This window comes from Lissotriton vulgaris, chromosome 9 (genome assembly GCF_964263255.1).
Source record: "Lissotriton vulgaris chromosome 9, aLisVul1.2, whole genome shotgun sequence".
Lineage (NCBI taxonomy): Eukaryota > Metazoa > Chordata > Amphibia > Caudata > Salamandridae > Lissotriton > Lissotriton vulgaris.
This window is the reverse complement of record NC_141697.1, coordinates 260,244,409-260,269,788: the sequence shown is the minus strand read 5'-3', so window position 1 is coordinate 260,269,788 and position 25,380 is coordinate 260,244,409.

The window sequence follows — 25,380 nt, the reverse complement described above, 5'->3', positions numbered from 1 at the left end:
TTAGCCAACTAGGCAAAACTCTCGTCCTTTTGGAAACCTCAACAGCAGGTAAAGAGGGTACGGAAACCGTGTCCCTACTAACAGAAGAAGAACTCACACTGGGAAAGGAACTCACATTACTACACTTGTAATTGGTGTCAACAAGGCAAGGTTCATGCTCAACATGGCAAGGTTTATGCAAGGACTCATTAATTTGACAGTCAGGAGAACCAATCACCACTTCCCCTTCCCTTAATTGAGGAAGAGAAACACCAGGCGCAAGTTGAGATTGTAACTCACTACCTTCAAAGTAATCTTCAACCCAATCAAAATCAGTTTGTTTGCTCCTCACAATTTTACTCTCATCATGATTCTGACAAATATCCAAAGCTACATCTTTCAGGTTCCAAACTTTACCATCACTTAACCTGACTGAGTTCCTAAGGACTTCAAGAACCTGTTTAGGCGAATCAAATTTATTCTCACCATTCAAGACTTTGTAAGGTTTTTTGATCCTAACCCAATCTCCTGCTCTTACAATGACATCCTTTACACCATGACGTTGATCATAGTAAGTCTTACTCCTGCCATGCACCAATTCTAAATTTTTCCTGACCTCCATGGGTGACCATTGCTGAACACTGTCTTTGAATAACCAACTAGGGTTAAACTTGCACCTGGGTAGTCTACCTCTCATCATCACGAAAGGGGAAACACCTGTACAATTATTCAAGGTCACTTTGTAAGACCAAACAGCTTTTTGTATTTCCAATTTCCAATCCAAACCTTTGTAAATAGCTGCCTGCAAAATACCTTTAATCACTCTATTGAAACGTTCTACAGTTCCATTCCCGCTAGGATTGTACAATGAGGTCGTTTTGTGTGTAATGCCGCATTTCCCAAAATATTCTTTAGCAGCCTTGGACAAAAATTGTACTCCATTGTCCGTTAAAACATTCACAGGTAACCCTTCAACTATAAAAATTTTATCTAAAAATTTTAACACAGCCTGAGTATCCACTTTATCCACAAATTTAACTACAGGCCACTTGGTGGAAAGATCAATGGCAACCAATCCATATTCTTTTGGGTCCCCTACTGGACCAAATATGTCCACAGCGATGGTTTCCCAAGGCATGCTAGGAATGAGTCCATCACTCATCGCTGGTCTCAAAGTCCTCAAGGATTTGTCTGCGGAACTGCAAACAGAGCAACCTCTGACAAAAGTCTCTACTTCACTGTCAACTTTTGGCCACCAAAACAGATTTTTAACAGATAACTTAGTCCTTACTATACCAAAATGCCCCTCATGACACAACTGTAGGATCTTTTTCCTTAACCCAGAAGGCGGAACAATCCTGTCCCCTCTCAATAAAACCTCTTTCTCAAATGACAACTCAGATCGTACTTCCCAGAACGGCTTCACAGCGCCAGACAAAAATCTTTCTTTGGGCCAACCTTGACAAATAAATTTTGAGACTTCTACTAACTGCTTATCCGCATTATGTTCTCTTAACCAATCCTCCCTGCTGATGGCTGGGAACCCAGAATCATGTACAAATGCCACACTAAAATTCCCCCAAGGATCATCAACACATTCTTCCAGTGGTGAAGGGAGCCTTGACAGACAATCAGCTACAACATTGTCCTTCCCAGGTACATAAGTGATATTGTATATGTATTCTTTCATACGCATAGAGATTCTTGCCAACCTAGCAGAAGCAGTTGCAGTGCCATCAGTGGATAAAATGTGGACTAACGGTTTATGGTCAGTCCTGATGTTAACCATCTTTCCCCAAACAAATGCACAAAAATGCTCTAAAGCCCATGCACAAGCCAATGCTTCTCTCTCTATAATAGGGTATCTGCTTTCTGCTGGTGACAAAGCCCTAGATGCAAATAAGATGATTCTTTCTTTACCATTCTCTCCAACTTGCGACAAGACAGCGCCCAAGCCTTTGTCGCTTGCATCAGTTGTCAAAAGACAATCCAAATTGGGGTCAAAACTAGACAAAGCGCTCACTTTCTGCAATTCCCACTTAATCTCAGTAAACTCTTTTTCACATTCTTTAGTCCATTCAAATTTTACATTTTTCTTTAACAAGGACCTGATGTTATATACCTTTGAAGCAAAATCCTTGATGAACTTGGCACAATACTCTGCCATTCCCAAAAAGGATTTGATTTCCTCTTTAGATTCAGGTGCAGGCGAGGCAACGATGCTCTCTATTAGTGAAGCTTTTGGCCTGACACCCTCTTCACTAATAATATGACCAAGGTATGAGACACTTGTTTCACCAAATTTGCATTTAGATAACTCGACAGTTAAACCAGCAGAATTAAGTGTGTCAAAAACTTTCCAAAGCTTTGCGTCATGATCTTCTTTGTCAGTACCTGCAATTAGAACATCGTCCTGAAAAAAACAAATGCCATCCATATCCCCAAACAATTTGTGCATTAAACGTTGAAACACAGCCGCGGCTGATGCTAGGCCGAAGGGCATCCTTATAAATTGAAAACAACCAAACGGTGTGATGAAGGCTGTTAGATGCCTCGACTCAGGTTCTAAGACTACCTGGTGGTAGGCAGCAGAAAGGTCTATTGTGGAAAACCAAGTCGCTCCCCTTAAGGAAGAAACCATCTCATTAATCTTGGGCAAGGGAAACCGTTCAATTACAATGTTTTGGTTAAGATGGCGTAAATCAATACACAAACGGATTTTGCCGTTGGACTTCCTCGCTACGACCACTGGACTAATCCACTCCGAAGAGTCTACCTCTTCGATAACGCCCTTAGCTAATAGACCCTGAATTTCTTTTTTGACTTCGTCTCTTATCAACAGAGGAATAGGCCTAACCTTATGCACTTTGGGTTGTGCATTCCCCTTGAGCATGATTCTATGCTCAAAACCTTTTAGCTTGCCTAATTGTCCACTTACCACACTGGTGAACTTACTTTTTAATATATCTTCTAACTTGCTGCACTCATCTAAGACTAGCACTTTCTCCTTGCTATTAGGGTCTAAGATGATGTGAAGATTCTTCTGGTCATACCAACCCAGAACAGAAGGTCCCTTTTTGGCTATGTATAACTTGCCTCTGGTCATCCTACCTTTAAAGATGAAGGTGAGCCATCTGAAACCCAATAAGCCAATTCTTTCACCTGTGGAACTCACAGGATTAACATCTGAGGCATTTAATTTGTCCCCTATTTTCTGTGTAAAAATTTTTTTCCATACTTCTTCGTTGACAATTGTATATGGAGATCCAGAATCTGCATATACATTAACTTTAACGCCACCTAAAGATACTTCGCAGATAGGTTTGCCCTCCATAGCTTCATCAGTAATGTTCAACATGTAATTGCCTCTCACATTCTTCACACAACCATCCTCATCTTCACTACTTTCGTTAGCACACGCATCCTCATTCCAGATACACTTGACATTAGTACGCCTGCGGCACATTTTGCTGAAATGGCCTATAAGACCAGAAACACTACACTTTTTCCGTAGAGCAGGGCATGACTTGTAGTAAGCCATATGTTCTTTGCTACCACAACGGTAACACCTTCTATCTTCCATCTTGTTGTCCATTCCTTGATTCCTGACGGGTTGACTGAAGTTCTTGTTTGGAACTTGCTTATTCTGATATTTTGGTGTTCCCTGAATTTTGAAGACAGCAGACGATGCTTTGTCTGATTCTTTAACAGTATCTTTTACTACGGTGGCGCATCTCCCTGACATTTCCGATTTCCTCATTATAGCAAGTACGTCGTCAAGAGGTGCATCGCCATTTACCCAAAGGCGATCTTGAATCGGAGAATTATCATTGTGCATCACTAGTTGGTCCCGAATAAGATCATCATGCAAGTTCCCAAATTTACAGTCAATAGCAAGTTTTTTAAGGTCATCAACCCATTCATCAACCAGCTCTTCCTTCTTCTGTTTCCTTTGGAAGAATTTGTGCCTCACTACACCTATACACACTTTAGGTGCGAAATATCTGTCCATATCTGCAATGGCATTGTCAAATTCACTTAAATCAGCATCAGTTAACTTCTGCATCCGTGAATAAGTTTTTAACCCTTTGGGTCCCAGAGAATGTAGAAGTATCCTTTTCTTTTGCTCAGGTTTCATTTTAGCATTCTCATCAATGGCACAAATGTAATTATTAAAATATTCTTTCCATTCCACCCACTTCATGTCTGGCTGTGATCCAGTCGCCCAAAAAGGTTGTGGGGGACTAATAACAAAGCTTTGTTGAGCCATTTCTTCTTCTGAAACACTTTGGGATTGATCCCCAGAATCCATATATTGAGAATACATAAATAGAAGGTTTGTTTCAAAAGTACAGCATAGTAACAAAATAAAAATTGTATAAATAAGTGCCCCGACAGTCTCACCTGTTTATCCTAAATGTTCTTACTTGAATGAAGCGTCACTAAATGCTTATGATAAGCGACGTTGCCGACTTTGCGCTGCTTCATTTTGTTCGTTTTCTTTTTTTTTTTTTAAATGTTGCCTCGGTGACTGAGGAAACACCGAGAGACTTCACGACCAATCCAAAATGGCCGCTACGCAGGGTCACGCAACGCGACCTTGCGCAATTGCGTCATCACGCGATCAAGCAGGAATGCGTGACTGACGTGTGGCACTCAGTGGGTCGCGCGTCGGGAGATCGTGCATGGACTCCAGCCCACGATCAAAAGATGCCGGCATGCGCCACCAACCGAAGCCTTGAAGTAAGTCCTCGTATCAGGGACAAGAGAAAAAAAAAAATACGAACCAGGCAATTCCTTAATAGACGCTGAAATGTTGACGGTTTTGGAGAACAAAAAAAAAAATAATAGCCAATAAATGCGTCTCGTTTCTTCTTTCGTGAGCCGGTAGCAAAGAGAAAAGAGAGAAAAAAAAAATAGTCCTCACGAAATTGTAGATTGTAGGATCCTGATCCCGATCGTCGCCAATTGTAAAGTAGAGGTGGAGGCAGGTTTCTTCTTAGAGATTTATTCAAGATAAAAGGATTTAACAGGTGGTGCCAGGAAGCACAGCTGCACAGTAGTTCAGTCAGGCTTCAACTGCTGTACACAGAATGCGAACATACAAGAAGCAAAGGCATTCTAAAGAGTGGCTCGCTCTAACACGAGCCTTAAAGCAATATACAGAATAATAATGAAATAGCACAACATAACAAGGTTACACAGATTGGAAAACAAATAAATCAGATTGGAAATGCTAACGCTGTGGTAGTAAAGAACATTTAGCATACAGTAAGTCATGTCCTACTATCAGACAAAAATGCATGAATTTGTGATGTGGTCGGACATTATTCAAATGTTTGTCGTAAAAAGAATTATAAAGTGAAATGTGTTCATGATATTCAAAGTTCTAGCAGTAGTGAAGAAGAAGAGAATAATGACAAACCTGGAAGTGCTTTAAACCTCTCTGAAAAGAAAAAGATTGGTGCTCAATATTGATGACAAAAATACTGAAGGGAAACCGGAATGCAATATGTCTATTGGTGGCGTTAGAATAAAAATGTATGCAGATTCAGGCTCACCATTTACTATCTGGAATAAAGAAGTATGGAGAGAAAAATTCAAAGAGAAAATCGGAGAATACTTATCGCCTTCTGATATCAATCCGGAAAGCTTTACTGGCGAGAGAATAGACACCATTGGTTACAGATCGTTATCCTTTGCATTTAAAGGCAGACACGCAAGAGGAAAATTGTACATTGCTAAGAATGGACCATCAGTTTTAGGTTGGTATGACCAAGGGAATCCACATATTATTTTAGACCCCAATAGTGTGGAAAAAGTATTACTAATGGATGAAGGCATTTCAATGGGGAAAGAATGGGAAAATAAATTTCCTAATGTTTTTAAAGAGCAATTATGCACTTTAGAAGGTTTTGAACATGATATTGTTCTTAAACAAGATGCAAACCCTAAAATACATAAGATGAGGATGATACCTATTATTATTCAAGATGAAGTCTCCAAGGAACTTGAAAGACTAAAAAACATGGGTGTAATTGAACCTGTAGAGAATTCGGAATGGATTTCTCCAGTTGTAGTAGCCCAACGGAGCAATGGGAAAATTTGTTTATGTGTTAACTTACGATATGTTAACAATAATATATTGATTGATCGTTTTCCTGTGCCAAAAATTACAGAAATGGTTTCTTCTTTTGAAGAAGCTTCATGGTTTTCAGCCATTGATCTATCAAATGCATATCACCAAATGTTACTATCAGAAAAGTCAAGGAAGATCACAACTTTTATTACACCTTTTGGATGTTTTCAATGCAAACGCATGCCATTTTGTCTGGATTCGGCCGTGGCCGTATTTCAAAGGCTTATGCATAACTTATTAGGCAAAGAGAATGGTGTGTTATTCTTCCAGGATGACATTTTAGTTTTTGGTGATAACAAATGTCAGCATGCTGAGAAGTTACACAATGCTTTTGAGATTTTAAGTGAAAAAGGTCTGGCTGTTAAATTGAGCAAATGCATATTTGCAGAAAGAAATGTACAGTATTTCGGTCATATTATTAGTGAAGAAGGAGTTAAACCTAAACCAGCCTTAATTGATGCTATTGCATGTGTTCTGTCACCCACTAGTAAGGATGAGGTAAGATCCTTCCTAGGAATGGCAGAATAATGCGCAAAATGTATTCAACATAAGACAACTTCTTAAAAAACAACATGTCAAATTTTTGCTGGGATTCTCTATGTGAAGAAGAATTCCAATATATTAAAGAGTTTTTAGAGAAAGTACCACTTTTAACAAGTTTTGACCCTAACTTAGATAGTTACATCCCTGTAGATGCAAGCAATAAAGGTCTAGGAGCAGTTCTTTCTCAAATGGGTAGCCAAGGAAAAGAAAGTATCATTTTATTTGCATCTAGATCCATTTAACCTACTGAGGAAAAATATCCTATAATTGAGCGAGAAGCGTTAGCTTGTGCATGGGTACTTGATCATTTTAGAGCATTTATTTGGGGTAAACCTGTATTTATTCGCAGTGATCATGAACCACTGATTAAATTCCTCTCCACCGAAGGCATTTAATCTTCATCTGCTAGGTTAGCTAGGATGTCAAATAGAATGAAAGATTATAAATATATATGTAAAATGGTTTATGTTCCAGGCAAAGAGAATTTAATTGCAGACTTTTTATCAAGGTTACCTAATCCATTAGAATTGTGTGAAGATGATAAATGGAGTGATTATAAAGTTGCATTGATACACGATTCTGGCTCTTCAGCCTGAACGTAAGAATTGGATTGAGAAACATGACAAGGTGCTATTAGAAATGATCAAATACATGTTGGAGGGATGGCCTAGAAAAGAATTTCTAACAAAAGAATATAAAGCATTTTGGGAAGTTAGATCTGAACTTTCAATTAATGATGATATAGTTTATAGAGGTTGCAAAGTAATCCCACCTGAAGGCATGAGAAATTGGATTTTAAATGTATGCCATGAAGGACATTTAGGGATGGTAAGAACAAAGAATATAGTCAAAGATTCGTTTTGGTGGCCTTCTATAGATAGGGCAGTTGAAACATTTGTAGACAACTGTACTGTCTGTTCCTCTTCTGATAAAACCTTCCACACTTTGAGACCTCCCATGTCTACGGTAGAAATTCCTAATCAACCTTGGGAAAGTGTTGCAATTGACATTATGGGTCCTGTTGGTGAATCTCATGAGCACATTATTGTTTTAATGGATTTGTTTACCAAATGGCCTTTTATTGATATTGTAATTAAAGCAGACACAGACACTGTTTTAGAGTTTTTAGATTATATTTTCTTGTCTGAAGGTATTCCTATCACTGTATTAAGTGATAACGGAGTACAATTCACTTCTTGATCAGCAAAAACGTATTTTTCTAGGATTGGCTCAAAGCACCAACAGGTACATGCATCAAGGTAGGATTTTGCGAGTCCTTAATTGGGATAATTAAGGAATCGCAATTAAGGACTCACAAAAGCCTATGCATGTAGGAATCGCTGTAAAAATAGCGATTCCTACACATTCCTTATTTGCGACTCGCAAATTGAGAGTTGCAAATAAGGAATGGCTTCCCATTCATTCCTATGGGCCTACAGGCTCATAGGAATGAATGGGAAATTGCATGCACAATTTGTGAGTACCAATAGGTCCTCGCAAATTGCACATCCAATTTCAGGGTGCAAGGGTGTCAAAAGGATACCCTGTTTCACCCCTAAAATTGATTTGTGCAGATATGTTGCGCACACAGATGCCCTAAGGGCATCTGTGTGCGCAACATGAAACTTTGAAAATTCACAAAAGAGCATTTTTCAAAGTTTTTGCAAATTACCATGAAGTTCAACTTCATGGTAATTTGCGCCCCCTATTAGCGAAATCGCTAATTTTTTACTTTAATGCATTGCATTTAAGGAATCTCAATTTGCAATTCCTTAAATGCAATTGCAATTTAAGTAATTGCAATTTTGAGATTACTTAAATTGCTATTTTTGCATTTGTGTGATGCATCCCAAATGCAAAAATACCGGTCGCAAAGAGACAGATCCTGAGAATCTTCCCGTTTGCGACCGGTTTTTCTTTTAATGCATGTGCCTGCAAACCACTGCACTTTATAATCCAAGTGGAAACGGCACAGTTGAGCGAGTGTTGAAGGAAGCAATTCAGGGCGCTATCACAGAAGGAACTGATTGGAAATTAGATCAAAAGAAAGCTGTATGGGCATGCAGATTAACAAAAAATGACATAGTTGGTTTGTCTCTATTTATAATGAGGAGAGGTAGATCTCCTAGATGCACATTTAATCCAAAGTTGTTGAATGATAGTACTGTTTTTGAGTGGTCTCCAGAAGTGTTGAAGAAAAAACTTGTAGAAAATCAGAAAAGGAGTTAAGAATATTCTGATTCACGCAATAATGTAAAAATGGTAGGCCCAGGAGAACGCAAATTATGACCATAATGGGATGATAGGCACAGAATTTCAAGAATGACAAGGACTGTGAAAAACAAGAATAGAATGACCTTGGCCAGGTGTGCCAGGTAGCTGAGACCAGGGACAAAGGCAATCAGAGTCAGAAGTAAAAGTTATGAGAGGACCAGGAAACAAACAACTACGGGGGCCAGGAAGATTAGCACATAGAGGATCAGAATCTTGACTTGGAGGACCAAGGTGAAGTGGGAAAGAAAGAGCAGGACCAGGAATATCAGGACAATAATGATCACAGCTTGGAGATCCAGGCAACAGGGCTGGGAAAAAGATGGCCAGGAAGATGAGCAACAGGATGGCCAGCCCCAGGAGGTCCATGAGGAGTTTGTGTAGAAGCACGAGAGCAAGGAGCAGAAAGACCAGGTTCAGAAGGGTCAGGTCCAGCTCCAGGTAGACCAGATCTAGACCAATAGGACTGGAGGCCAGAAAAAAAGAAGGAAGATGTATGGATCAGTAGCATGAATAGCAGGAGGACCAGGGCCAGAGCAAGAAGGATTATAAAGATCAACATCATAAGCCCCACAAACAGGGCTACGAGTGCCAGAGGGTCCATGTCCATAGGGCCAGAGCTCAGGGTACCAAGTGGAGAAGAAAGACCAGGACCTAGGGGTGACAGAACCAGGGTGAGGAAGATCAGGAGAAGCAGAACAGCCAGATGCTGAAAGACTAAGGGGACTAGACATGAATGCCCAGGAGGACCAGGACCAAAATAACGAGGCTTAGAAGGACCCAAATAAAGAGAACCAGGACAAAGAGGGCGCTGTGCCAGAAGGACCATGAGGACACAGCACATGGCCAGGAGAACAAGGATGATCCAAACCAGGAGAACTAGAGCTAAGAGGGCAAGGCCTAAGAGCATCTGTGGCCCATGCAGGTAAGAGCGATGGGGCTGGGTGGGGGAGATTTAGACAGACGATGCAGAGAGAAAATTAAATAAATAATTAATCTTCCCTCGTCTTTGTCCATTGAAACCCGTCCACACCCGGCCCCACCATCCTTACCTGCAGGGACATCGGCTGCCTGAGAAGACCAGGACGCAAGAGACTAGTTAGGCCGAGAGGGCTAGCAGGACCAGAAATAATGCATTAGGAATCAGATGAGCAGGGTGAAAAGGATCCGAAGGACCAGGTCAAATGGACATGGGATGGGTCAAGAGGGTCAGTAAAGAAAAGGAAGAGCTAGGAGAAGTGGGGCCTGAAAGGACAAGGGTGGCCAGGAGACCCAGAAGCATGAGGGGTAGGCATAAAAAGACCCAAACAAGGAGGACCTGAAACAAAAGGATCATGTCTAGTGGGCACAAAGCCCGTAAGAAAACACGGACCGCAAGGACCAGGAATTGGAAGAGCATTGCTAGGCAAACCAGACTGAGAGTGACAAAGACTAGGAGAATAAGACCAGAAGAATAAAGAGGAGATGTCCAGGTAACCAGAGCTAACAGGACAAGAGCTAAGAAGACCAGGGCAATGAGGACCATTGGGACCACAACCAAGGGGAAAAGGACGATCAAGTCACACAAGCCCAGGATTATCAGGACCTGGCATACCAGTACAAGCAGGACCATGATGATGAGGAAAATGAGGGCCAGAAGAAGGAAGTCTAGGATGATAGGAGCCATAATGACCAGGAAGGAAGGCCAGTATGACCTGAACAAGGAGGATGAGGGCAAAGTGGATAAGTTATGTGACCAGACGACATTGCTATATTTCAAACACACTGCTTTAATTATGAAATAAAGGTTTTCTGGTTGAAACGTTGAACCAGATTTCAGAGAAAGCACACCAGCACACAAATATTTCACCACTTCTCGGCGTGCAGGACCAGTGCTGTCACAAGGCTGGGGAAATATAACTACAAAAGTTCAATATAATCGAATAAACGCTCAGGGTCACAAGGGTCGTAACCTGTGTCTCAGCTGGTCTGTGCATCCCAGCGAATGATGTATTAGCTTGCGGTCTCAGCAAGTGTCAGTTCAGGTGCAGTCAGGGCTATTACATTATTTGTCGGGGTGAACAGACCACCAGAGACCCAGGTTGTGTCCCTTGTGACCCAGGGGGCTACAGTAACCCCACAGGAGACTCAAAAATATCCCTTGTTATTTTGTCTGAGCGAATCAGGCAAAGGAGAAACAACACATTATGGCCTACCAGTACCAGACAGTCCTCACAGCAATAGATTAGTGTTTCAGAACAACTTGTCCACTGACTGAGGAGTCACCACAGGTAGAGTATCATCATCCACCACAGAGGTTTTTGGACTCCGAAACTACTGCACTCCTGTCAAACGATGAGCCAGTGTCTGATCCTGACCTTCGCAGCAACGCAAGTTCTGCCACAGCCTGGAGGGCAGCAGACCACTATTGTTCAGATTGGGAGGGGAGGGTTTCTTCCACGGTTGACCCCTCAAAGTCTGTCAAACGCATCTTCTGGGTTGTCGTCCAGGAGCAGTCGCAGTGGATCGAGTCTTCGGCAAAGAGGTCTCAGCTTTGTAAGTTTCCAGCCACTCCCAGGCTCCATGTGGGTCTCCAGAGAAATGTGTGGTTCCATCTAATATAATTCTGAGTTTGGCGGGGAACATCAAGAAATAATGCAGACCCTCTGCCCTGAGTGCATTTTTAACTGCCAGGAAAGAGGCCTGTTACACCTGCACTGCAGACATGAAGTCAGGGATACAAGATACATTGCTATTGTTCACTGAAAGGGACCCTCTGTTTGAGCCCTCTGTAATATTATGTCCTTGAAGTGAAGTAAGCGTGTCACAACTGGAAGGGGTGGATGGCCCGGTGCATGTGGGAGAGCTGGAACCCTGTGGGCTCATTCCAAGGCAAAGAAGGATGTAAGATGGTTCGGGGCAACCTCTGACTGGAGCCACCATTCAATGCAAGTCACCATGTCAGTCATCTTCGCGCCCTCCGGAAGACCAACCACTCGAATGTTGTTGCAACAATTGTGCCCTTCTGCATCCTCAGCTCGGTCTTCTAGGATGCGCACCCTTTCCGTGAACTCCGCCAGGTGGTTGGAAAAAAATGTGTGTTCGAGATGCAGTTCCTCTATGGTAGTTTCCACCTCTTTGACTCGGTCAGCTAACTTGTGGTGGTCCGCTCGTAGGAGCCCAGCCCCTCTGACTCCATACTGATATCTTGTGGGAGGGTGTCTTTTGTGTCTGATATGGCAGCCAAGATTTTGTCTAGGTGCAGATGAAGTGACGTCGAACCTAGATCTGCCACCTCCATGTCCACAGCTGGGGGTTGTGTCGGGTCCTCCGAGCCAAGTTGGGCGCCAGCGGTCCTGGTCTTTGGTTTACCCATGAGTGCCAGGAGTTCAGGTTGTTGGAAGCAAGGGATGAGCTTCCGATGTCTCTGGGGTGAAGTACAAAGCGAGAATCTTGAGTGGCCGGTTGTGTTCTACTGCGCCACAATAAAGAAAGATGTGGCTGGATAAAGTGGTCGGTGCTTGATAGTCTCAGACGATTACAGACAGGTGTGACAGGATTTTGGCATGTCCGCTAAATGAAACCAGACAACAAACGTCTCAGGTGATAGTCAATACAGGCCAGTAAAGCAGAGGGGGTCCATCAGACATTGGGTTACAGTCAATAAATGCAACAGGCTATGCAGGTAGTGCTGGCCACCCGGTAATGGGTTTATGTATTGCCTCCATCGTTCCTGCCAGTCATCACCAGGGTGACCCCTGCGTCACAAGACTCCCTTAAAGACTGCCACTCCGTGGAGTTCAACGAACCCTTCAGAAGGGGGGAGCACTCATCACTCGGTATATCCCCCATGGATCATCTAGGATTACTATTCCATTGATAGACTCATCACTATCATGGTATTAGTTATGGTGGGTTTCATCCCCAAGTGTCTGTGCTGTGACAAGGAAGAGGCTGTAGAAACACTACGATTGTATGGGATATGGAGAGACATCGCCTGGGGTGAGGTAGTGTTCCGTGTGCCTCCTGAGACCACACTCCTATGTGACAGGCAGGTACCTGTCTGCAATGCCGGGGTTCCTACAGACATAGTCTGAAGCAAGGCAAGTGGCATTGACGCTGGCTATCACTGAGCACATGCAAAACTGGGCTCTCACTTCAAGTTACTCCAGGAAGGAGGAGGCCGCTAGCAGGTCAAGATGAGATAGGGTTTGTGGGTGAGGCCTGGTGGTTCATTTCCTGGCTTGCCATTAATATTCCTCCCAGCCCGCAAGTCCCCCTTGCTCTTCATTGAAGCAGGGTTGGGGCTGCCCAGCAGCTTGACAATCATCTGGATTTTCAGGGCTATGTGAAGGGAAAGGGGGAGTCCATATGCCCAAGATCCTGCATGCCTTCGGGCAGCTCCGACACAGCCACATCCTTGCAAGCAGGTCCCAGGAAGAAGGTGGCTGTACCGGTCGCACCACCCCGAGGGCCAAGCACAGATGGGAGAGGCCCGTGGGTGCAGGGGTTGAAAGACTGCAAGGTCCACTACCTCACAAGCAAGAATGACCAGTCATCTGACTGATGTCAGTCGCCACTGAGCCCCTTGGAGCGCAGACCGCAGCATTGTCTCTGCGGTCCATTACTAGTCAGAGGTCGCAGCAATGGGGCTGGAGGAGCTCCACATCCTCACTCCACCCCTGTGACCCAGCAGGGCCGGCTCTAGGCATGTGCAAGCTGTGCACCTGCACAGGGCCACCAAACCCCAGGGGCCACCACGCCAATATATGCCCTTAATATATTAATCCTCTGAGGATGGATACATATTTGCTTGGTGGCCCCTGGCAGGTATTTGGTGGACTCCGGCTCTGTTCCACTTCTAAACTCCCTGACCCCCTCCCCTCTTTACTGGCCTGCGCGCTCCGCCCCGCCCGGACCCCCTCTTCCGGTCCCCCTACCTACGCTCCCTGCCCAGGGCCACCATGAGCCTAGAGCCGGCCCTGGACCCAGGCGGCGAGCAAAGGGCGACCGAGCAGCCCAGGTGGTAGAGGGGGGCCCCACGGGTGCTGGACAAAGGCGCCCACTTAGGGGTTTCACATATTGGGGTGCCTGGAGCAGAACTGCATTTAGCTGTAGGGCTCACCGGAACAGGAGTCATTCAGCATCAGTTCACAGTGGTACGTATGCCATCAAAGGCCCGCCACACCAGAAGGTGCCACCGTGTCGGAAGTCAGTGGCAGCAACGATTCCCCATGGCCCCAGGGCAAACAGCATAGCCCTCTCATTATTGGTGTCTGGATGCCCACCAGGAGGCAGGTTGGGTCCGAAAAGGAGGACTAGCACAGGATTTTAATGGACTTGTCACAGAGCTCATCTAAGCTGTGTGTTTCAGGAGATTAGTCTGATTTTTAATTGAACTGAACCAGAATTACTCATTCCAGAATGCACTGAATTGCTGCACAAAAAGAGGCGTTCTAATAACATGCAGCCTTTTGGTAATCCTATATCTGGCCGCAGTACAGTCCCATGACTTTGTGCAAGCGAGTAGGTAGGTATAGGAGAGTAAACAGCTTTAACTAATCTTGTAAAGGTTCAAATCATCTTTATCATTATCCACCTATGTAGGTAAATGTAAAGGAGCAGGAACATTTGCTATGTCTTGGCCTAGGATGGAATGGAGTGGCATTCTGTACCATGTCTGCCAACATAACTTGGAAACTTTCCAACATTTGGAACCTTTAGACCTATAAGTCTAAAGGTTAGACTTTTAGTTCTAAAGCTAGTATATGCTTTGAAGCCAATTTCTGCACTAAGGGCTTCATTTTGCAAAAATGAACTGCAACCCCCTGAGAGAATGACGATTACCACAACACGATACAAAAGGGGATGATGGACGGAGCGTTTGAGCAAATCAAACACTCACCCCCAGTCAACAGATCTGGGTTTAATCCATCACCATTCTTTAGCTCACTCAGCCACCCCAGTTCAGACATGGCATATGCAAATCAGTCTGACCCTGTGCCTCATGGGAACAGTCCAGCCCGAACTGCCAAGCCATGTCTTCCCTGGACCGGAAACTAGCATCATACCACAACACGGCACGCATCCCCCCCGACCCCCTTTCCAATCCCTTTCTCCCCCAGTTAAATTGTTCTTCGTTTACCCCCTGACACCTCAAGCAGTGGCTCATAAATATTGGGAACTCAAGTAGGGGTATTTACTACAGAAGTGTACGGAGATAGAGTGGGGGACTAAGTATCCTTCCGCATTCTTGAGAAAACCCACACACCGGCACTGGACAATGGTCAGTCCATTATCACACGTACTAGTCCACTGGGGATGTAGTATCCATGTAATTATGGTATCTTTTGCTAGAGCTACATGACATAAGGTAGGATGGATGTTTTGTAGTATGTTGCAATGGACTGTCAGCCTGTTTTCTCCTGTGTTCATGCATTAACGCAAAATGTACAACTACGTACCATGTAAAGTAAAACTCCCAATAAAAGAAATTTAAATAAAAAAAAAGGGCTTCATGTTGCAAAATCACAGGGTGTGTGACCACAAAAGTGCTTAACATTCTGTACAAATCCCTTGGAAAGTTCTTTCGACTAGTAAAAGGAATTTAGCAATACTTTCCAAATTGCAAATAGGAGGGTTCATAAAATAGATGTCCTCCCTTCCCCGAATTGCAAATAGCAGGGTTCATGAAAGAAGTTTCCTCCCTCCCCTTTTCACTTCAGAAAGGAATGTATTGATCGTCTGTGACTGCAATTGCCGTTGCAAACCGTTGATGAGCTGACAACCCACGAGTTTGGGTGGCAACTAATTTGCAAAGGCGGAAGGGGTCCCCTTAGAACCACTTTCCCTTTGGAAATCATGTTGGCAGCCTCTGGGGAAGAGGTTTGCAGAACCAAAAACGTTTTTCTTTTTTTTTTTAAACCAGCACTGGTTCTTTGAAGGAACATGGGTTGCTTTGAAAAAAACAATGTTTTCCCTTTTGGAATGCAGTTATAGAGATGGTTGAGTGATGGGGTGTGGTGTGTGGAAGTGTGTAGTAGATCACTCGTAGGCACTGGTAAGTTCAACAGGAATTTATAGTAGAGAAACTACGCAGCAGACATGAGAGCGAGGTAAAACACATCCAGCTCCAACAGCTCTCAGTACCATTTGAATGCACAGAACCCAGCAGCAGGGCGACCAGACAACCCACCAACATTCCATAAGGTGAAGCCTGAGCTGGATCATAGAATATTACACTAAAGCAATATAATGAAGAGAATACAACAAAACGTTTCTGCTATTTGTGCTGATGTATTTTATATGCACTTTTTATGGTCTTTTGACCGAAATAAAGTTATCAAGCAAGCTATTTGTACGACCACTGGCTGAACATGGCAAAATCTCTAAGATTTAGCCAGTGGCAGGGTAAATAGTGCAGTTTTTCTGCTATCTGCACAGCTGCCAGCCAAACAGTGCAGAATCTCTATTATTTGGCAGGCAGTAGGGTAAATAGTGAGGTTTTTTTCTGATATACATATGGCCGCCAGACAAACAGTGCAAAATCTCTGTTATTTAGCCAGCGACCAGGTAAATAGTGACGTCTATCTGATATTTTCAAGGCTGCCAGCCAGATAAATAAATAATTTCTACTATTTAGCGAGCAGCCAAGTAAATAGCAGAGAAAATTCACTATTTACCGGCTGCTGAGTAAATATCCACTACCAAAAACAGGGTAGTTAACAGAGAAGAGAGAATGTGAGATAGAACTTTTAAGAAAGAACATGGTGTGCCAGTGTAAAGAGTGGACTGTTTAACGAAGAGGCAGAGGGTGGAATGGGTAAAAGAAATAGGAAGAGACGTGACCAGCAGGTGAGGACAGAAGAGCATAGCCCTCAAGTGCCCCATCGATTGCGCAATACCGCCAGCCTGTCCTGACATTTGAGCAACAGCGCACAGTATTCTAGGACCTGCAGTCCCTGTTATAAGCATAGGCTTAAATCTCCAAGCATTCAAAATACCATTGACTAAACATGCAGGAATGGTATGTGTTGCAGGTGATGGCAGGGGCCACTTTCAGCTGTAAAAGAAACAGTGGGACACAACCACATAAGTAGGTGAAACATGGAAGAAAGACGTAAGAGGAAAGAGAAGAGGGGACATTTATAAACTCCAAGAGCACAGATGAGAGACACAACTACGTTTAGACCGCAGGGAACTGAGGAGAAACATAGCCAAAGTAATAAGGGTCTCACACAAACATACGCATAAAAACTGCCACACACACACATACAAACACACACACAGGTACATAGGCAAAAAAAGAGCAAATAAATGACCAACACGTCCAATACAATGAGAGGAGAAAGAGACAGAAAGACAAGGCCAAAAGGAAAGACTCGACTTCACAATTCGTTTCCGGTAGATTAGTCGCTGTCAAGCTTCTCCTGATAAGGCATAGCACAATGACACACAAAGTGAAGAAATATTTTTCCATCCACAGTCACACACACAAACCCTAGGCCAGCTCAGCTGTCTCTTAAGAACTCCTGCAGTTAGCCATATCGGCGGAAACACTTCATAACTGATTATGGTTAAGTGGACATTACCCCCGACAAGCGTACGACTAAAATGGCGACTGTCTTTGTGTCCACCCCTTCTCAGTAAGTGCAGGCCTGGGTTAACCAGGGGATGGGACAAACAACTCTGAGGATCCTTTCAGGTCAGTTCTCTAGGCCTGGACAACTTAAGGGCTGTTAGGCAACCCTTGTAAGAAGTATTGCAAGTGCCCTTGGATATGCAGAAACCAGACACCAATGCAAGGGCCCAGAAATATCAAGAGCCTCTTTTTCACCATTGACCTTGATTGGGTCAGAAGGATCAGTCAAAGATTGCTTTTGGAGGTTGGTGTTGGGCTAGAATAAATATTTAATGTAGATTTATAGAAGCACTTTGATATTGCACTGTGGTGGATGACTGTCTCACTGTTCATAATTTAAGGTCCGGACCTACTGTAGGTCAAAGTTCTCAGTTTTATTTTTCTGCCAGGCAAGGCAGTCGGAACTGTGGTGGCATACAGTTTTTTTTAGCGGTGGAAGGAGGGCTGGTGCATGGCTCTCTACAGTGATTGGTCCTCTCACAAGCTAACTCTTGCCAGAATGCATGTCAGACTTACGATGCAGAATGCAGCCGCTTCAGCTCTGATTGGCCACCTCACGAGGGAGCCGCGTGCAGGTTCACTGGTTGGCCTCTGGCCTGCAGTACTTCAAAAGATTGTAGGACTAATCCCTTAGGTTCTCGAGTGGTTTCTGTGGTCTCGGTCCAGCTAGCAGCGCTAAGCACCTCACATCAATGTGTGTTCTCTAGCAGAGTGGTAAGCAGGTTCTATGCATACAGGGCAGTCTGTCTTCTCCTCAGCAAAGCCTCGCAGCTTACATGTACACAGCTCTAGGGATTTGATCCTAAATACATAAAGGAAGACACCCATTGATTCTGTCTCAGGCTCAGTCTTTTTCTCAACAACAATATGCTGTCCTTCAGTGAACGGGGGGAGCCAATTTTTGTACTGTGCATTTCTCACTCATGCTGTCACATCACCATGGCAACCGTTTTGGGGTGAAACTGTCACCAAAAAAATTATTTATTTCACAAAGCACAACATGGGTGTGTGGGAGATTAGGTCATCTTTTTCCACGAGGTGTGTCATTTTGCCTAGGCCACCCAGCAAACGTCTTTGCATTGATGTTGCTCAATCCTAGGTTTTAGCAACAGTACAAAATGTCCTTTCTGGAAATGTGTATTGAAAGCCAGACTGTGTACTTGGCTGCACAGTATATTCCAAAGTTAGAAGGAGGAGAACAGGGAGCAGTGTGAGTGAATATGATGGAAAAGATGAGACAGTGACTTCTGCCGCCTACCATTAACCTTATAGAGATCCCTACAACCTCAGATATTCATATATAAAGGGCTTCCCCAGCCTCTCAAGTGCCCGCATACTTAAATGCACATGCAATATATACTCAAGGAGTGTAAAGAGAATCAGCTATGACCCACTACATGGATTTAACAGGGAGCGACAGTACTCAATTCTCATGTGGGGTGTGTGTTAAAAGACATGTAAAAAGACTTAACTCTTAAGATCCGCTGCCACCACCCATGAGTTGTTCCCAAAAACCCTAGCAGAGTCTAACACTCTGTCAGTGAGCAACATGCCATAATAACATAGAGCACTGTACAGGAAACTTGTGACATAGGTTTTTTTGCACCAGAAAACATACAGGGTATGGGACAGTGGTTAAACCGAGGAGCAGTGTGAAACTCACGTAATCTGTTGTAGAGCACTTAAGCAAAATTATCACAAAACTACACAAAATTATTTGTAAATATGTGAAATATACCTTGCACTCAAAAAATTACCTGGTCTGTTCGTGTAAAAATGTAATTGGAAAGTGTAATGTCAAGTTAAAATCCTTATGCTTGCATTCAAACACCACTGCTCGAGTTCGGATTTGTAGTTTTGTGTTAAAAAATGACCCAAATGATCCGCCATGAATTTTTTTTTACCTGGAATGTTTGTTGACTGCTCAAGTAAAAGGAACTGCCCCTTGCGCTCAAAATTCTGCTGCTTCTGTTTTAGAATCTGTCGTTTTGTGCAAAAAATTACCTAAAAGGTCTGCTTGGGTACAAAATGTACCTGAAATGCTGCTCAATTTCAATAATTACCCTCTTGCATTAAGATTCTCGCCAAAATTTTCTCAGTAATTTCACGTACAATGTACTACTGGCGTGCAAATGGTGAGAGCGCTCTCTAAATCCTTAAAGGAACACCTCTTAATAGGGCTTCGCAAACCTTGCATAGCCTTGCACACAAAGTGCAGTAAGCCACAATGACCTAATTGGTTAGTTGTGACATCACTGTCTGCAAACCTGACCTCTCAGGCTCAAAGAGTAACTGTTTCGTATGCTCAACTTAATAGGCAATTTCAAACCTACGTCACACACTCTCATCCAATCAGATCACATTCACTGCCATCCCACTAGTGCTTGCAATCCCCTGAAGTGATCTTTGCCAGCTGGGTGTTGTGTGCAGCACTTTGGGGCCGCCTCAGGCCTAGAGGGGCTCGCACTGTTGCGCAGGGGCAGGTCGCGCAGCGGCTACAGCAATCAGGCAGACACCAGTGTCACTGTCGGAAGTGACGTGCTCGAGCGCCCGTCCTCCTTTTATTGAACCCCGCAGGCCATGCCAGGCCTGCGGATGTGGGAGTGCGTGTGTGCATGTGGCAACTAGACCGTTGCCAGCATTACATCTCTATCCAACTATATAACATTTTCCGCAACAGATGAAAATCAATCCCATCCTGAAAACAGTTTAAATAATGATGCCTGGGTACTTGCGTGTCCCTTGATGACAGCTTCAGGGTCTCAGCAAACAGGTATAGTCTTTCAACTTCTGACTCGGTGGAGGGTTGGGCCGCAAGTTGTATCTCCGGGCGTTGGCCCTGCCACCATCCGCACCTTGATACGCATCTCTGATGGCTGTCGGTGATGTTTGAGACACCGACGTGGATTCAGGTCCCTCCGCCTGGCTCTCTGGGAGTATATCATCTTCTTCCCTGGGAGTCGCCGTCACGGGTGGCTGGTTGTCCGCTTCTGCTGGCTCCGAGTGTTGTCTGGATTCTGGTGGTAGGGCCTTGAACCACGAGGCGTTTCGTGATACTTCCTCTTCCCCCTTTTGGGCAGTGACCATGGTGCCTTTTGTAGACGTTACTGTCCAGGTACCTGGCTCATATCGAGTTTGGAACGTCCCCCCGGGGCGTCTGTTCCGTAGGATCACTCTGGTCCCCTGGCTCAAGTTTCTTGGAGTTGCTCTCCTGCACCGGCTGGCTCGCTGATTTCCTTGTCGTCTCCGTTCCTGTGCTTCTTCAGTGTCAGCCGGGGATGGTGTCCAGCCCGGGGCAGTAGGGAGGAGGTCCCTCCGTGGTCCTTGGAACATGAGGGTCCATGGGCTTCTTTGTGTGGTGCAGTGAGGGGTGCCCGATACTCCCGCAAGAATTCATGTAGTCGTTGTTCGGGGTCGGCCTGTTCCACCATTGCTATCCGGAATACCTTGTTGAGGGTCCGCATGAATCTCTCAACGTCCCCATTTGCCTGGGGCCACTGAGGTGTGATGCGACGGTGGTGAATCCCTCTTGTCTTGAGGAACGTGGCGAATTCAGTCCCTTGGAAAGGTGGTCCATTGTCACTCCGTATCTCAGATGGGTATCCGAACATGGAGAATATCCTTTCCAACGCCGGTCCTACGTGTGTGAATGCAGTGGAAGCAACCCTCTCCACTAGCGGGTACTTAGAGTAGGAATCAATGGCCACTAACGTGTGTCCTTCCCCCGGGAAACTTCCAAAATCTATGCTGATCTTGGTCCAGTGAGACGTGCAGGCTTCTTCCGTGATCACCGGTGCGGGTCTTTCAGGGTCACTTGTCAGCTGGCAGGCCATGCAGTTCCTCACGTATTCCTCCACCATGTTCTCCAGCTCCGGGAACCATACTTTTTCCCTCATGCACGCCTTCATCTTTGTCGTGCCTTGGTGACCCACATGGGCGAGTTGTACTGCTCGGTGTCTCAGGCTCTGGGGGATTACCAGCCGCGACCCTCTTAGTAACACTCCGTCTTCCGTGGCACTTAGCTCATGCCGGACTCGCCAGATTTTTGTGAGTGACTCCTTATCTTCCGCGGACCAGGAATTGGGTGGGCGTAAGTAGTCGGCCCACAAGCCTTCTTGAACTGCCTGAAGAGACCTCAGGTAGATGTTGTCGGCGGCAGCGGCTTCCTTGATGTCTTCTATTGTCATGCTTTGCGGGCATGAGGTGAGTGCCACCCACTGGGCGTATTCCTCGCAGTCGTCGTCTACTGATTCTGGCTTCTGTTGAGAGGGATGACGCGACAGGTAATCTGTGGGATTCTTGGCCCCGGGCGATATATTACTTCTATCTCGTATGATTGTAGTTGGATTACATATCGTTCAATGCGAGGTGGTGGGTGTGGGAGAGCCCCCATGAAGAGGGACACCAGAGGTTGGTGGTCAGTGACCATGACAAAGGAGTGTCCTTGTAGATATAAATTAAAATGGCCACACGCCCATTTAATGGCGAGAGCTTCCCTCTCGATCTGGGCGTACCTGGTTTCAGTCGGAGTTAGGGCCTTGCTGGCAAAAGCTAACGCCGTCCACTGGCAGGGTTCGTGTTCTTGGGTCAGGACAGCACCAAGGCCCACCGGGCTGGCATTGACGATCACCTCCGTGCGTTTTGTGGGGTCAAACTATGAAAGAGGGGCTTTCTCCAGGAGAGCATCCTTGATTCCCTGGAATGCTTTGTCTTTGTCTTTCGGGCCCCACTGCCATGTGGCATCCGTCTTGGTCAGCGCTCGTAGTGGCTCGCTCCGAGTGGCTAGGCCCGGTATGAACCGGCCACAGTAGGTGGCCATGCCGAGGAAACTCCTTACTTCCGTCGGGGACTTCGGTGCTAAGGCATCCTTGATGGCCTTGGACTTCCTCGGATCTATCTGGACACCTTCCTGGTTAAAGACGTAACCGAAGAATTCAATGGAGGGCTGAAAGAACTGACACTTTTCTTTGTGAAGCGTCGCTCCATGGGTGCTCAATCTCTTTAGGACATCCCGCAGCTGTTTGTGATGTTCTGACGCGGTGGCGGAGTGTATCAGAATGTCATCACTGACATTTATTACCCCCGGCAGTCCGGACAGAAGTTCCCTGATGGTGTTCTGGAACACCTCCGCCGCCGACGAGATGCCAAAGTTTAAACGCTTATAGCGTCGGAGGCCAAGATGGGTGCTAAAGGTGGTGATAAATCGGCTTTCCTCCGCTAATGGTAGCTGATGGTATCCAGCGTTTAAGTCTATTTTCGAAAACCACTTTGACCCGTTCACGTCAGCCACGATGTCATCCATAGTGGGGGTCAGATGTCTCTGCCTCCGGATCACAGCTTTCGGTAGCCGCATGTCGATGCATAGGCGGATTTCGCCGGGTTGCTTAGGCTTCTCCACAATGACCATTGGTGATACCCACGGGGTGAGCCCCGTGACCTTTTCTATGATGCCCAGGCTCTCCAGCTTTTCAAGTTCTTTCTCCACCAGGGGGCGTAGGTGAAATGGTATCCGGCGGTGACGCAGGGCGGTGGGAGCGACAGATTTGTCGATATGTAGTTTGATCGGTTCACATTTTATGCAACCCAGGCCTCGGAATAGTTCTGGGAATCGTCCCAACAGTTCATCTACTTGATGTGCTCTGGTGCGATTGGCAAATGCTATTAGTTTCAAGTCTTCAGCGGTGTGACTACTTAACAGAGTGTCGGCCTCTCGGTTGATTATGTGGACTGTTGCCATCACCTCTGACTCATCGGCTTGAATGGGTATTGTGATTTTTCCTTTGAGGGGTAGCGGTGTGTCCGCTCCGTAGGCGAATATCCTCGTCTTGGACGGCAACACCAGGGGCCGCGGGCGTAGTTTATTGAACTGCTGCAGGCCCATTACATTGACGGTGGCGCCAATGTCAATGATGGCCTTAACTTCATTTCCCGCCATCTGCACAACGCACGTTGGTTGTGGCCGCCGCCGTCGCTTGAGCTCTCGTGCGATGAGACGATGTAGGCCTCTTCATCCTCCGACTCCGAATCGTCATACACCGTGGGTAGGTGTCTCTCTGCTTTCACCGGCGGTGGGTCGGCCAGCGATAGTTGACGAACAGCTTTGGTAGGCGTCCGTGATTTCTTGAAGGTCTTTGACGTGTTCCTTCTGCGGCACACTGATGCAAAATGGTTTGGGATTCCACAATTTGCACATGTTTTCCCTTGGGCTGGGCAGTCCTTGGCTGCGTGGGGCTCGTGCCCACAGTACGTGCACCGCGGTCGGGCGGGTCTCTCCGATACTCTTTCTGTGGTGGTCCACACGGTTGGGACCGCACCGCGTCTGCCCTTTCAACCTTGATGGTTTCTGTCTTGATCTGGGGTTTATGTAATGCTTGTTCCATGGCGGTGGCTCTGACGTTTGAGAGTTCGTGAGATCTGGCCAGAATTAAGATATCTTCCAAGGAGATCCCTGGTTTGCGTAGAATCGACCCTCTCAGTGCCTTGTCTCGACATCCTTGAATGATCTGCCTCCTTATGGCCTTTGGTTGATCTTCGTCAGTGGAACTGGCTAGCTCCCTGATGCGGGCATGGAACTGGTCCATCGTCTCGCCTTCCCTCTGGCGTGCCTGTCCCAGTTTGAATACTTCGAAGTCTACATTCAGTTGGGGGTCAAAATGGCCGTTGAGGGCAGCAACTGCCGCGTCGTAATTATCCGCCGCCCCCGTATTAGGCAGGTGTTTGAACAGTCTGAATATTTCATCCCCAGCATAGTGTAGCAAGAGCGACCTTTTCACTGCTTTGTCTGTCTCTCTCGTGACTATGAAGTAGTTTTCTAGTCTTTCGAGCCATACCTTCCACCTTGGTGAGGCTGTGGACGGGTCTTCCGCTTCACTGAATGGCGGCAGCACCCCAGATGCGGCGTGTTGAAACGGGATGTTGATGGTAGCGGCTGGTGCATCTTCGTCCCCCATAGTGACAGTGTACCTGGGTGAAGTTTTCTGTGTGTACCTCGCTGAGTGTTGTCCCCTGTTGCGCCGGTTCTGTGACGCCGCGTGGTAGCTGCGCGGCTCACCTCAGCTCCGTCACGAGTTCAGCAGGCCTCCAGTGATTTGGGCGGGTTGGGGTCTTCCTCAACCCTGGAATGCTGCTTGTTTTCCCTCCAGGGCGCAGTAGGGTACACCCCCGGTCGTTTCCACAACTCACGCGCAAAGCGTGAGCATTTGCAGGGCGTTTTCCGCGTCTCACGCGCAATGCGTGAGCATTGGTAGGGCGATGTGCCGGTCCGTGACGCACGCGAGATGCGTGAGGAATAGCATCCAGTCGCGTGTGCGGTCCGGCTCCGCCAACTTCAGCGCCGCGTCCCCCGTGAAGCAGAGGGGAGACTCCAGGGCCCAGGCGTGGAGGCAGGGACAGCTGTGTGGGCTCAGGGGTAGGCGATCGCCACAGCAGGCAGGCACACGGTCGGCACCGCGGAAGGGAGCGGGTTGCTCCGATCAGGCCACCGGTGTACGGGCGAGGGTTGGGCCCCCTCCGCTCATCGCCAATGTTGTGTGCAGCACTTTGGCGCCGCCTCAGGCCTAGAGGGGCTCGCACTGTTGTGCAGGGGCAGGTCGCGCAGCGGCTACAGCAATCAGGCAGACACCAGTGTCACTGTCAGAAGTGACGTGCTCGAGCGCCCGTCCTCCTTTTATTGAACCCCGCAGGCCACGCCTGGCCTGCGGATGTGGGAGTGCGTGTGTGCGTGCGGCAACTAGACCGTTGCCAGCATTACACTGGGGTCACTGGAGCTCTATCACTGTTAGCATTAAATTCGCCTGTGCACTGGCTGCCTGATAGAAGAGACAAAGCC